This window comes from Onychomys torridus, chromosome 2 (assembly GCF_903995425.1).
Source record: "Onychomys torridus chromosome 2, mOncTor1.1, whole genome shotgun sequence".
Taxonomy (NCBI): domain Eukaryota; kingdom Metazoa; phylum Chordata; class Mammalia; order Rodentia; family Cricetidae; genus Onychomys; species Onychomys torridus.
The window spans coordinates 112,412,976-112,426,553 of NC_050444.1; the positions used below are offsets into that span (position 1 = coordinate 112,412,976).

The 13,578-nt window shown below is 41.3% G+C and overlaps 1 protein-coding gene across 3 annotated transcripts in view; it reads left to right on the forward strand.

Moving 5' to 3' along the window:
- The window catches only part of Fggy (FGGY carbohydrate kinase domain containing), a 405,205-nt gene that overhangs the window by 54,058 nt on the left and 337,569 nt on the right, over positions 1 to 13,578 (forward strand). The gene's annotated exons all lie outside the window — the stretch shown is intronic.

Here is a 13,578-nt window from a genome sequence, read left to right on the forward strand (position 1 = left end):
TCAGGTGGTCTGAGTTATCAGTTTTTTGGATTGTGTAGAGGTGGGTAGAGGAAGGGGGTTTGTGAAGGTGCCCCAGCCTTGTGAACACTGAGTAGGCAATGAGGCAACAGGAGGGCCACGTTTATCAAAGCAAGTCTGGCTTGCTATCTGTCTTGTCAATTTAAATCTGCAGAAAGCCGCCTGTGCTTACTGAGTTTGAACGTGGTCTCTCAGGAGTCAAGGTTTTTTTTGTTTGTTTGTTTGTTTTTGTTTTTTTTTGAGAATCTGATTGTGCCTCTGCCCTCAACAATTGTATGCTTTGGGCAAAGTCATTCTTATCCTAGAACTTCTCTTTTTTTTCTTCTATGCAGTGAGAAGTTGGATCAGTTCAGTTTTAAGATTTAACCCAAATGGGCTGCAACACACATCAGAATACAGAACTGTTGTGCACTGCCACTCACTGTGGGTTTCATAGGTACCAATCAGTTTAGTCCTAATAAGTTCTGCCTGTTGCCAGCATGTGACACTGACACAGAGGCACCATCTGATTTTATCAAATGCATGATACAGCCAGGATTTAAAACCTGCTACCAAGCTCCAAATTCCAGCTCCTTCTGGCAGGTACTAAAAGTACTCCATGAAGTCCACCACTTGGGATGGGACTGGGAACAAGGGTGATGGTGTTCTTCAAGATTGCCTAACCTGAACTTCAAGATAAGGAAAGTGTTGAATGCTTTCCCTTTGTGGGCATATAGAAGAGTTGTGCTAAGTTCATCTCAGAGCACTGGGAATATGGTCCTGTGTTCATTTGAGACTGATAGCTGTCTGGAGATGTGCATTTGCAGATCTCAAGACCGTTACCATCTTGTACTTGAGATCAGTCTGCAGTAAGTAAAGCCAACAGGAAATATAATTTCTAGATGAGATAACAGGGTTTATAACTTCCTAAGAACATCTATGTATTTACTTTTTACTTGTTTCATTTTTCCAGTTTATACTTCATCAGGAAACCTGGTGGTCCTTAGGATCGGGGGGTCACAATGTTGTTACCAAGCTCAGTGTGGACACTAGATTGGCATAACACACTACAGCTCAGCAATCCTGGACTCAAGCAATCCTTCTGCCTTAGATTCCCGAATAAGCTGTAACTACTGGCATGCACTGCCATGACTGTCTATGTATTAGTTTTAAAAATATAATTTCCTTCTAAAAATTTTTAATAAAGGTCAAAACATTGCTTTTCTGCTTATTTATGTATCTGAAAATGAACCTAAGATTGACGAGGTGTTTTGTTTTCTCTTTGTCTTGTTGGCATGCATAAGAACTCCTTTTGAACATCCTTTTAGTGTTAACATGATTGCATTCAGAATTAATGCAACATCTAAAACCAAATTTAGCATCTCCTTAAAGGTCTTCTTATAGCACTTCTGAAACTTTAATGTGTGACTAAATCACTGGAGGTCTTGTTAAACCATACTTTCTGTTCCAGCAGCCCTGGGGCAGGGACTAAGAATTGGAGAGTTTCATTTCTAACAGGTTGTTGGGTGATGCAGCTGCGGCTGGCCTGGGGATTTATAAAACCTCTGTCAGTTTTATGCTTGACTCTTGTAATGTGAAGAAAACCATGCACTTATGGGGAATCAGGAAAGGGTCTTTTCTCTTGGTGGGAGATACAGGGATATTAGACAAAGTCAGTAGAACTGTTAAAATACATATTCAGATAAGAAGATGAGATTCTGTGCTCCGAAGTTCATTAAGCTGACATTTGTCTACTGTTCAATGGCTTATTACTATTATTTTATCTATGTATTTGTGTGTGGGTACACTATCTGCAGACATGTGTATGGAGGTCAGAGGACAACTTTTAGCAGTTAGTTCTCACCTTCTGCCGTGGAGATCCCAGGGATCAAACTTAGGTAGTTAGATTTGGCAGCAAATGCCTTTACCCACTGACAATCTAACTATATCATTTCTATATTCTTCTTTTATTCCTGCATTTCTAAATCCTGACTGAGTTCCTACTATAAACCAGAAAGTGCTGGAAAGACACCAGAAAAAAGGGGACAATAAGAACTAAGCCCAAGCTTACACAGTAGAGAGTCCATGACATATAGTAAGTGAAGTTTGGGGGAGTCAGGTGGATGGAAACAGAGCCATTGGATGAAGACATTCCAAGCATAGTGATATAGGGACATACAAAATATTCTGGGAGAAAGAAAGTTTTCTTTCTAGAGGCAGATAATTTGACATGAGCCTCAGGGTGCAAGTGGAGGCTTTGTCTAGAAGTTAAAACAGGAAGGGATTCCTAGATATATCCTATGATGTAATTTGGTTATGGCATATAAGTCACAAGGGAGAGATGGGACTTTAGAGAGTGTAATTGGAGCAGAGGTTAGGTAAGTAGCCTCGTAAGGGCTTAACTTGGTGATGCAGTTTGGTTGATGGTTATGAAGTTGGAGAGGGAATGTCTTAGATATCTTCGGCAGGGATGTGAAGACTGGAATAAAGCAAGAAAATGTGTGCATAAAAACTGGAACTTTCTTACCCACCATGGAAGCCTCTAGTGGCTTTGGTCCTATGATAAATAACACCACACGCACCCTAGCCGAGAAGATGGTATGTGATGTCATTTATGTCCTTGCTCACTTTCATTCATACACAGGGATCCAGTCAGAATTCTCCAAACATAGCCGGTTCTTCTCACTTCAGTCTTGGCTAGGGAATGGCAGATTGTAGTCTCCTTTCCAATGCTTGCTTGTTTGACTTGGTAATTGGGGGCTTGGGAGCCAGGAAAGTGTTTCACAGGCCCAAATGTTGAGGAATATTCGAAAGAACATTTTATGACATGTGAAAATTAAGTGATACTTAGTGGCTGTGACTAAAGCTTTACTGGAACTCAGCCACAGCCATTTATTGTTGTATTGTCTGTGGCATATGTTTTGTTACACCTCAACAGCCAAGACAGGAGCTAGGTGGCCTACAAAACCAAAACTATATTTGGGAAGAAAGATTTGCTGACCCCATTGGTCTTGAAAGTGCTCTTCCTCAACCTAGAAGAGGTTTTCTGTGTGGCTACCTCTTCCTTGTCATTAGGTCTTGGCTGTCCATGTGCTTCCTTGGAAAGCCTTTCCCTCAAATTGGAAGGCGTTTACCATTTACACCCTTACCTGTGTAGATCTGCATTGTAGATACGACATGCTGTCATGTCAGTTCCCATAAAGGTTTCTATTGTGTTTGCTTCCTCGGACCATTGTAATCCACAGGTGGATGGAGATCAGACCCAATCCATTTGTTCACTACTGGCTAGTGCAAAGGTTTTGAATAATTTCAGTGACCTGATAAAGTGTTCCAGGTAAGAACTAATGAGAGCAGAGTTAGGCACTGCAGGATAGAGAGACATGAGTCCCCAGAAACTCTAGGGATACACAGGACAGTGAAGGTGACTGAGGCTGACCTCTTTCAGAATGCAGCCATTTCTGTGTTCCTGTTTCTTGTCTGGGATACCATGTCCCAGGAAGGCAGGCTGAGTTTGGAGTTCAGACATCCTGTGAGTCAGAAGGGATTACTGGGACAGATGTAGCTCTTGGGCAAAGTCATTGGGATCTAGTCTTGCAATATGGAATTTTAATCATGCCCCTTACGTTTAAGGTTTGCTTGATTTAGGGTGAAGCGCATCTCAGTAATAAGAATTGTCAGATAAAAGGAGAAGTGCCATTTGAATTTTTTTATAAGCCCTGGCAGCCGGGATTTTCCATTTGGCCACAATGATTCTGACTCTCCTCTTAATGAAGGCCAACTGTAAATTATGTTCTGCCGTCCTGGAGCAGCTGGAGCTGCCTGTGTTTATTAGCATGAAATGTTGTAGGGTAACAAGACGTAGACTACAGGAGGTCAGGAGAGGTAACAGCTGATGCTGATGTGGATTCTGACAGCTCTGTGCTAATGCCACATCAGTAGACACCTGGAGAGACTGCAGTCTGACTTAGCAGTCGCTTCCTTTTTCTGCCATTGTCCCCAGAGAATGAAACAAATTATTCAGCCCTCCTACCTCTAGCCAGTCCCTATACTTCTGTTTGCTCCAGGATGTACTGAGAAATGAGGGCGGGTCCCTACTTGGGACCTAATTTGACCTAGTTGGTTCTCATGCACCTCTCCTGGCCCATGTAGAGTCCTGTGCGGATCCTGGGGGTTAGGATGTAGAGTGGTAGGCTGATAACACCTTCCAGCTGAGGGAAGTAACAGTTAAGTGTATTGCAGTCGAAACTGTTGGGAGGAAACTCTACTGGGCATCAAAAACTTCTTCCTTTCTAATTCCAGTCCGGTGGTTCTTAACCTTCCTAATGCTGTGTTTAATACAGGTCCTTATGTGGTGACCCCCCAACCATAAAATTATTTTTGTTGCTACTTCATAATTGTAATTTTTCTACTGTTATGAATCATAATGTAAATATCTGTGTTTTCGGATGGTCTTAGGTGACCCCTGTGACAGGGTCTTCTGACCTCCAAAGGGGTCATGAAACACAAGTTAAGAACCACTGATCTTGTTTTTTTTTTTCTGTCAAATAAGAGGCTGGCCAGCTCTTGTTGGTACTTTTCCTTGCTTGATTACTCCATTTTTCTTGTGAATAAACCCTTTATCTTAAGGTTTATTCTAACCATGAAACTTTATGAAAGATAAAGATCGGTTTATTTCTTAAAGTACCGTCTTTTTCTTTTTCCCTCTCAAAAAGTCACAATTGTAGAAACTGTTGTCTTCTTAGGGTAGCTTAAAATCTCACATGTGGTGGTATTGTGTTCCCCCAAATATTATGTATTCCCTGAAATAAACATATCTGGGGACAGAGAACAGACAGCCACTAGATACAGAGCCACAAATGGTGGCTAGAAAATGGGAAGAATAAGCCATAGCAGAAGTTGGGCAGTGGTGGTGCACGCCTTTAATCCCAGCACTTGGGAGGCAGAGCCAGAGGGATCTCTGTGAGTTCAAGGCCACATTGGAAACAGCCAGGCATGGTGACACATGCCTTTAATCCCAGGGAGTGGGGGCAGAAAAAGAAAGTTATATAAGGTGTGAAAACCAGGCACCAGAGTTAGTTAAGCATTTAGTTAGTTAAGCATTTGGTTGGTTTAGCGTTCAGGCTTTGGAGCAGCACAGTTCAGCTGAGAACCACTGGGATGAGGATACAGAAGCATCCAGTCTGAGGAAACAAGACCAGCTGAGGAACTGGTGAGGTGAGGAAACTGTGGCTTGTTCTGCTTCTCTGATCTTCCAGCATTCACCCCCAATAACTGGCCTCAGGTTTGATTTTATTAATAAGACTCTTTAAGATTCATGCTACACTCACATGCAGGCCTAATTCTTCCTACTCCTGATCAGGTACTAGTGGTAATCCAGATGTTGAAGAACTCTGAGAGACCCAGCATAGTTCTATATTGACAACAAAATTGTCTAGGATTTGAAGCCAGACTCATCGTGTTTCAATCTTTTTCCTACCACTAGCCAGTTGTAGAACCCTGGGAAAGCTAAATAAACTTCTTGAAGCCTCAGAGCACTGGCCTGTGATAATACTGGCCTTGGAGAATTATTTTAATTTAGTTGCATTCTTGGAACATGGTTTGTGTCATAGTAGATATTTAAATAGTAGTTTCATTTTTTTCTGGCATTATGTTTATATGTTTTTTTTTTTTTCTCTTGTGATGGGCATTTTAGCCATGTGCTATCTGTGACTGAGAAAATTCTAAACACCAGAGTGTCTACCTTCATGGAGTTAGCCTTTATGAGTGGTAAAATCTTTGTGAGGGATATGCTTCCTGTTTAGGAGTTCAGCAAGCATGTAAGGCTGTGAGTGACAAGCAGGAAGCAGGAAAGGACCCAACTGACCCAGTCACAGTGTGACCATCTGCTGTGTGTGATACCTGCACAAAGACAGGCAATCCTGAGCCCAGGCCAGTCACTGAGGACCTTCTCCATGCTCCCTAACCTTCACCAGTAACTCCAACCCCAAAGCTACCAACATTTTATTTTGCAAACATCATTTTATTACCATCACACTACTCTTGTGGGGTACTTTTTATTTTCCTTGTTTTACAGACGAAGAAGGTGAAGTTCAAAAGAGTTAAATGATTTATGTCCTTTGACCCATAAAGAAACCAATTGCCTTGTTATGGTTCTGTTCTCCACCTGTAGGCACCTGCACCAACCTGTACAGGTGTCCAAAAGTAGCCTCTGCTGCTGGGAAATTAGTCTGGTCAGAAGAGAAATCGGTCAACCAAGCTGAGAGAACAGAAGCAGGAAGTAATTGAAAACAGTAGTTAGTGAGTATCGTGCTAGTGAGCTACTGCGTATCTAGCACTTCAAGCATTTTTACTCCCATTAACTAATAATCTAATCCTTGCAACCATTGATGAAGTAAATGTCATCTTTTATGCATCAGGAAATAGGTTCAGAGACTTGAAGGTTGCCCAAAGTCACTCAGCTAGTAAGTATCCAGGCTGAGGTTTGAACTTTGACATTTTCCATCCAGAATATAGGTTCATTACCATTTTACCCTACTGTTTCTTCAGTTGTTTTTCTGTCAGGCTCTCCATGAACTAGCTCAGGAAAAGACTGTAGGTGGTAGAATTCAGAGGCTCTGAAGCTGTGAGCAGTTGGTGGTGGGCTCGTATTTTTATTTTACCCTTGGCAATGGTCCCTCAGAGATAAGCACTATGCTAAGATTAGGGGATCTCCAGGGAAATAAGAGAGGTGAAGGACCTGGATAGCTTCTGGAGAACTTGTTTAGAGAGGCAGGAAATAGACAGGAGGCATACCTGTCTGTCTGTCTGTCTGTCTATCCAGTGATTTTCTGGATAATGCTGTGAAGGATTTGATGTGGACAGGTTGGGACTCTTTTGGGTGGTTTAGTTGGACCAGAATGATGAAATTCTTAGGAAGGGGCATTGGATTCCCTGTTGGAAGGAATTTACCTCATGAAATCAGCTGAGGAGGTTAACAGGGCTGGGCCTTCTGAGATAGACACAGAGTAGGCTGTGGTGTGTTCAGAAGGGGGCAGGCCAGAGCATGTGTAGCCTTGGAGCCCTGGGCTGCAGTTTGGACTTTATTCTAAGAGCAGTGGGAAATGGTTGATTGGTTTTAAGCATGAATGTGACACAATCTGTTTTACGACTTTAAAAAAAGTCATTCTGGCACAATGCTTTGCTTGGCAGATAATAAATATTTGTATGACAACAACAAAGTTTACATTAGATAGTTAGAGGAAAAAACATTGAAATATTGAATATGCAGGCTCCTGAGTACATCTCTTTGGAGGAATTATTCATACAGAAAATGGACTAGTAGTAGAGAAAGAAAGCATCACTAAAGGGACACTGTCCTTTGGTAGAGTCCTTGGCTATGGTAATATAAATTTCATTCTTTGCTTCTTGGTAATTCCCTGTGAAAAAATAGCCTTGTAGCCACAGCCAGACTTTCTGGTTGATAACACTTTGTTATTCTATGGGAGAATTATTTTCTTCTTGGACCTATTTCCCTAAATATCACTGAGGAATTTCACCTGAGCTCCAGTATTGTCATCTCATTGTACAGCCAAGGAAACCAAGGCTCAGAAGGCTTCCCTGGCCTCCGTGAAGGGCATAAACTACTGTCAGATTCCCCTTAGGTTCAGCCTGCCCACAGTTCCTAGGCTCTAGCCACCATCCCTTACTTGTTGCTTTTAAAAAGTCACTCATTTATTGCCTCCTGCTTGCCATAGGATGGTAGCCCACAGACTGAATCCAGCTCCCAGACAAGTTTTGTTTGACTGCTGTATACTTGGGAAAAGGCACTTTTGAGTACTTCCAATACTTAAAAGTGAAGCAGTTTCTCCTGGAAGTCTAGATTTCCCACCTATCTGGGAAAAGAACAAAGCTGGCAGTTTCAGGCCCACACAACTGCAGGAGGATAGCTGGTCTGAGAAGGGCCTGCCCCGTTGGAGGGCTGGCATCCCTCCTGTCACAGCAGTCCCTACCCAGACTGTTAATCATTTCCCTTTCCAACCCTTCCTTGCAGGCATTTGTATTTGAGATCCAGGCTGTGGGAACTTGTTCAAGGAATCCATTATTACTTTTCCTATAACAAATGCTGAGCGCAATGGAAAGACTCTCCAGATGGTGAAGTCCTTGGTCATTGGCCGTGATTCCATGCCAGGTTCTTTTACACCTCTAGGTTTTTGCTGAGGTTTTTTCTTTCCTCCTGGCAAGCATATAATAATTTTCCCCTTTACTTGAATACATATTAATTGCCCAAGACTCAGATTCACCCTCTCCTGGAAGCCATTCTTGAGATCTCTATCTAGTGTTGACGAGGGTCCTGCTCTGTGTCCTGTGCAGCATCCTTTGTGTTATCCCTACCCTGGAAACTACTACAGTGCACTGTACCTGGTTTATCCACATGTTGCCTAGCAGCTAGAGCTTCACTGAGTAGCTCACAGTAACAACACAGTAAATACTTACAGACATGGAAATATGGGTGTATGCATCTAATTTGAATTATATCATTTTTGATGGCTGAGCATACCCACTCCAAAGTAAAGATCTGGTGCATACTCAATCCAAGTTTATTTTCTCTTTCCCATTTTGAAAAATGAAGAGTGGAAGATTATTGATCTGTTCCACCTGGGCTAATTCCTTGGCTTCAGATCTGTGATGCAAGTCTGAGGCTAATCTCCCAAGTGAAGTGGAGATTCTGGAATATGGGCTCTGTGGAGGAGATGAGGGTCCTCGGCCTCTCTTCTATGTCCTTGTACTCTGGCAGTGAATGCCCTCTTTTTAAGTTCTTCCCCTTTTCCTACAAGAGAAGCTAAAACTTTTCTGCTAATCAAAATGTCTTTATCTAGGATGCTTGTACCACAGCTCTGTGTAACAGGACCAGATACTGTAGCATTTAAACCTTGAATCTGATAGTGTCCATTATCCTGGAGTGTTTGCTATGGATTTTCTCCAGGGTTTTCTGCTGTAAGCCAGCCTCAAAGAAACAAACAGTATGGAGGCCAGAAACCTGTACCCTGAGCTCCTTCTCAAATTTACATATATGACTTACGCTATATAAGTTCTGTCTTAATTTTATAGTACAGCAGGATGATGGAAAAATGTACACTAGGAAAAATGTGTTTATTTGGTTACCTAGCAACATTGAAAAAATGCCAGCTATTACTATAATAGTTTTCTTTATGTATTTCACTTTATGGCTTATGGTAGGCTTTTTATCTGTATTCATTTCTTTTTATTTTTAAATAAGGGTTCAAATTTAATCCCTTTCTAATGTTATTTGCTTCCCAAAATCTTGTTTTTCTTTTTGTGTTTTCAATACATCCCAACTGAAGTTTCCCTTCTCTCTATCGTTCCTATTCCCTATCCACCTCCCTTCTTCCCCAGATTCTTTTCCCCTCAGAAAAGAGCAGGCCTCACAGGATATCCACCAAACATGGCTTAACAAGATACAAGACTGGGCACAAATCCCCACATTAAGACTGGACGAGGCAACCTAGCAGGAGGAAAAGGGTCCCAAGAGCAGACAGAAGAACCAGAGACAACTCCACTCCCACTGCCAGAGGTGTGGCAGTTAGCAACCATATCATATATGCAGGGGACCTAGCACATGCAGCCTCCATGATTGGCGTTTCTGCCTCTGTGGGCCCCTGTGAGTCCTACCCAGTGGAAATCTGTGGGCCTGCTATCCTTGTATCCTTGACCCCCTTCTGGCTCTCACATGTCTTCCTCCCCCTCTTTCATGGGGTTCTCTGAGCTCCAACGGGGAGGAACCTGATGGAGATCTCCAATTTGGGATCTGTCTCTGTCTAATGTTTGGCTGTGGGTCTCTGTATCTTCTCCCCTCAAGTTTGAGGAAAAGGTTTCAATGAAGTTCTTTTGGACTCTGTTTTGCTTTTCTGTGACACTGTATTTCTTCCTCATCTGGTTTACTGGATTCTTAGTTTTCTAGGAGGAAGGATCAGATCTCTCCATTCATACCTTACTCTTGAGTCCCCAGAGCTGAACCTGACTGACACTTGGCATTGGGAACACAGCGGATGTTTGTTGACCAGGCAACACTAAACTGTTACTCAGACCACATGCCCCGTTAGCTTGCTGCCTGGTTTCTTAACTGCTGGGCATGCATGTCCATTACTTCTAGCAATAGAGATTAGAGAAAGATGGCTGAACGCCCATGTGGCATGATTAGATGGTTTGTTTAGTTTAGTAAAAGTCTTTTCCCATAATAACTAAAACATGTCACACGTATTGGAAGAAGTCAGAAAGACATTTAGGAAGCAGTTGTTGTCTTGTTATTCATCAGCACATGAACTGTCACCTTGGGATTCTGGAGACCCAGGGCCAGGACATGTTCCTTTAGGCAAAAAAGGCAGAAGGCCAGAGTCCAAAATATAAAATGAAATAAAATTAAACGGAAGATTCTTCTGTAGGAGTAAGCCTCACTTTTCTGAACATCTTGGTTGGTTTTATTGCTCCCACCTCTTACCTTCACAATGAGAACCATTGTCTTGCCATGTAAGGATATATTCATTCATTCAGATTTAGATTTTTGCTCATTAACTACCCCATACAACACACTGAGCCTGATGGAGAGGCCAGGAGGGAGCCAGGCTTGTCCTGTACCTCAGTGAGCTCCCACTTCTAGGACCCAGAGCAAGAGGATATGAAAGACATTCATAAGATTTTTTTTAAATAGAAATTTTACACATACAGAGAAGTGGACATATTTTTTCAGTGAACACTCAGGTCCCACAGTTACCTGTTGCTTTCTTACTATGTATCCAAGCATCTGTACCTATGTACATCTTGCACTTTCTGACAGGGCTGGACATAACATCTGTGAAGCAGTTTGAAAGTTAAAAACCCTTTAAAGATACTGAATAAATTCTGCTTAAGATGTTGATCTTTTTTGACTACAGACATGATCAACACCTGCCTATGGCTTTATTCACTATGGACTGCTTTCTCATTTCGTTCCTGGGAACATCCAATGAGGAAAATGTTAGTACTGTCTCTGAAGATAAAGTTGCTATAGATGAAAGAAATAGATAGGCAATTAGTTGTGACCTTGCTATACTGGAATGCAGACCTGTATTTTCTATTAATATTTTCCAAGCCTCCCCAGCACCTCCCATGCCACCCTCAATCTCCATGGTAGAAATTTGACCTATGACCTTGTTTATGCTAAGCACCACTGTTTGCCTAGCCTGGGCTTCTGAATGTAAGACTTAGATTTAAACAAGAGACACAAGGGCTAGTTTGTCCAGCTCTAGCCTTAATCAGTCAAGGTACTTCTGTGTATTCTACAGATGAGACGATTAGAGAGCCACTTCTCATTATGTGTACATTTGGGTTTCCCATGTAACACATCTGTCTGATGTAAATTTTTAAGGTAAATAGGAGTTATAAAACAAAAAGCTATTGAAGTTTCCAAATTTTAGATCCTAAGTTTGACTCACATTTAGAGACTCATACTTGAGAGTAAGGTCTTAAGTTTCCTTGTACTCTATAAATTCCAGCCCAGAAACTCTTTTATGAGCCCCAGGACAATCTAAAAACCTCTTAGAAACCCTGCCTCTTCTCCTTTGCGCTCTTCCCAAATATGTGTAAATAGAAAGAACAAATGAATTGGTCCTTTGCCTCTTCTCAGTCCCCAGGGTCCTGAAGAGCTTCTACATCTGTGACCACACTTAAAGCTTGTCTTTGGGCATTGAGCTGTGGCTGCATTGCTGGTTGAATCTCAAGATTGATCAGGGACTCCTGTGAAATATACTGTTATCTTGCTGCCTGTCGGGGTGATGACTTGGGTAGAGCCTGTGCAGGAAAGTCTGATCTCAGTGGGAAATACTGTTGAACCCATAGCCACATCCCCCAAAAGTGCTGCTTCAATGTAGTCTCAGTGGTTGGTGTCTTCAGACTCAATGTCATTAGAAAGCTTCCTGAGTCAGGGCTCCACTGTACTACCTGGCCTGTTTCTTATTATAGCAGGGCTAAGGGGTCTAAACTATATGATGGATAGTTTTTCCCCTAGTAATGATGTGTTGAAGAGTATGGAAACTTATCCAAGTTAAAGCAAAGAAAGCAATTAGAAGATTGTCTCTCTTTTTACCAAACAATTATGTATATGTTCACAGTGTTCATAATTTTATTAGTAAAATAACTATTATTATTATTTTAAATTTTACTTAACCACTGATGAGTGACTTCTTCATGGACTAGCACCATGATTTTGGCATTTGAGAACAGCTGGTGCATATGATCTCTGGAGTCCTTCAGCGTTGGCATTTTGTGAACTCCAGAGAGATGTGGGGAGAATTAGAGGCCTCTTGCAGTTGTCTTGGTATGCAGCCGTGTGGTCTGGCCTTGACTGAGGGTCAGAGACATGTCCAGGGACCTTAGAGAGGGTGAAGAACCATTTAAGTATTTCTCAAGCATCTCCCCTGGGAAACAGCAGCTGGATGGTGGTTTTAGGAGGTGGGGCTCGGGTTCATGGCCAGGGTTTCTCTCCAGTCTTTCTTCCTATTGTCTACATGATCTCGGCAGCTCAGGCACCTGTGGCCCTGATGTTTGTATTTATGAAACTGAGCCCCTGGCAATATTGTGTATCAGAAGGGATATAGGAAACTATTGATTGCTTGTGGCAGTGATGCTAGCAAACCAGTTGATTATTGAAAAGAGAACTATTGGAATATACTTTTGATATGCTTGTTTCTGGATCCATTTAAGTAACATGAAAGTGAAGGGGGATAGGATTTACATTGTTCAGGAGGTAATCCCTTGACAAAAATTATGCTTGATCTCTACAGACAGCTTTTAGGAAAGAATGCACACATGTAATTTTTAGTAGATCTAGTAATTTATAAGCTTGTTAACACTATATAATAAAAGTTATAATAGTGATGTAGTTTTGGTTAGGTTTAAATTAGAGACATTCATTAGTAAGGGATATTCACATATATTCTAGAAAATTCTGTAAGCCATTTGAGCAGGAAAGCTGTCATTGAATATGTCCTTATTTTGATGGCATTAGTATATGTTGGAATGAAACTTTCATTTTCAAAATAAACTCTCATTAAGAAAAAATCTATTCTCCAAATAAAAAAAATTATAAAAGAATTTTCTCTTTTGAATTAATATTAAAGGTATGCTAATCATCTTTCGGTTTGTATACAAATTCATGGCTTACACCTTTAGTCACAGCACTTGGGAGGCAGAGGCAGAAGGATCTCTGTGAATTTGAGGTCAGGCTGATCTATAACAAGCAAATTCCAGGATATCCAGAGATATATAGTGAGACCCTGTCTAATATATATTAGATAGATTTCATATATATATATATATATATGTATATATATATATATAATCTAATATATATAATATAATACACATATACAAACACACACATGCACACACACACACACACACATATATAAATAATATTTTGGCTCATGCTTTTGAATGTTTCAACCTATGGCCAAGTGGCCATTGCTTTGGGGCCTGTGGCAAGGAAGCATATCATATAGGGAATGTGGTAGAGAAAACTGTTCACCTCCTGATAGTCAAGAGGTCAGA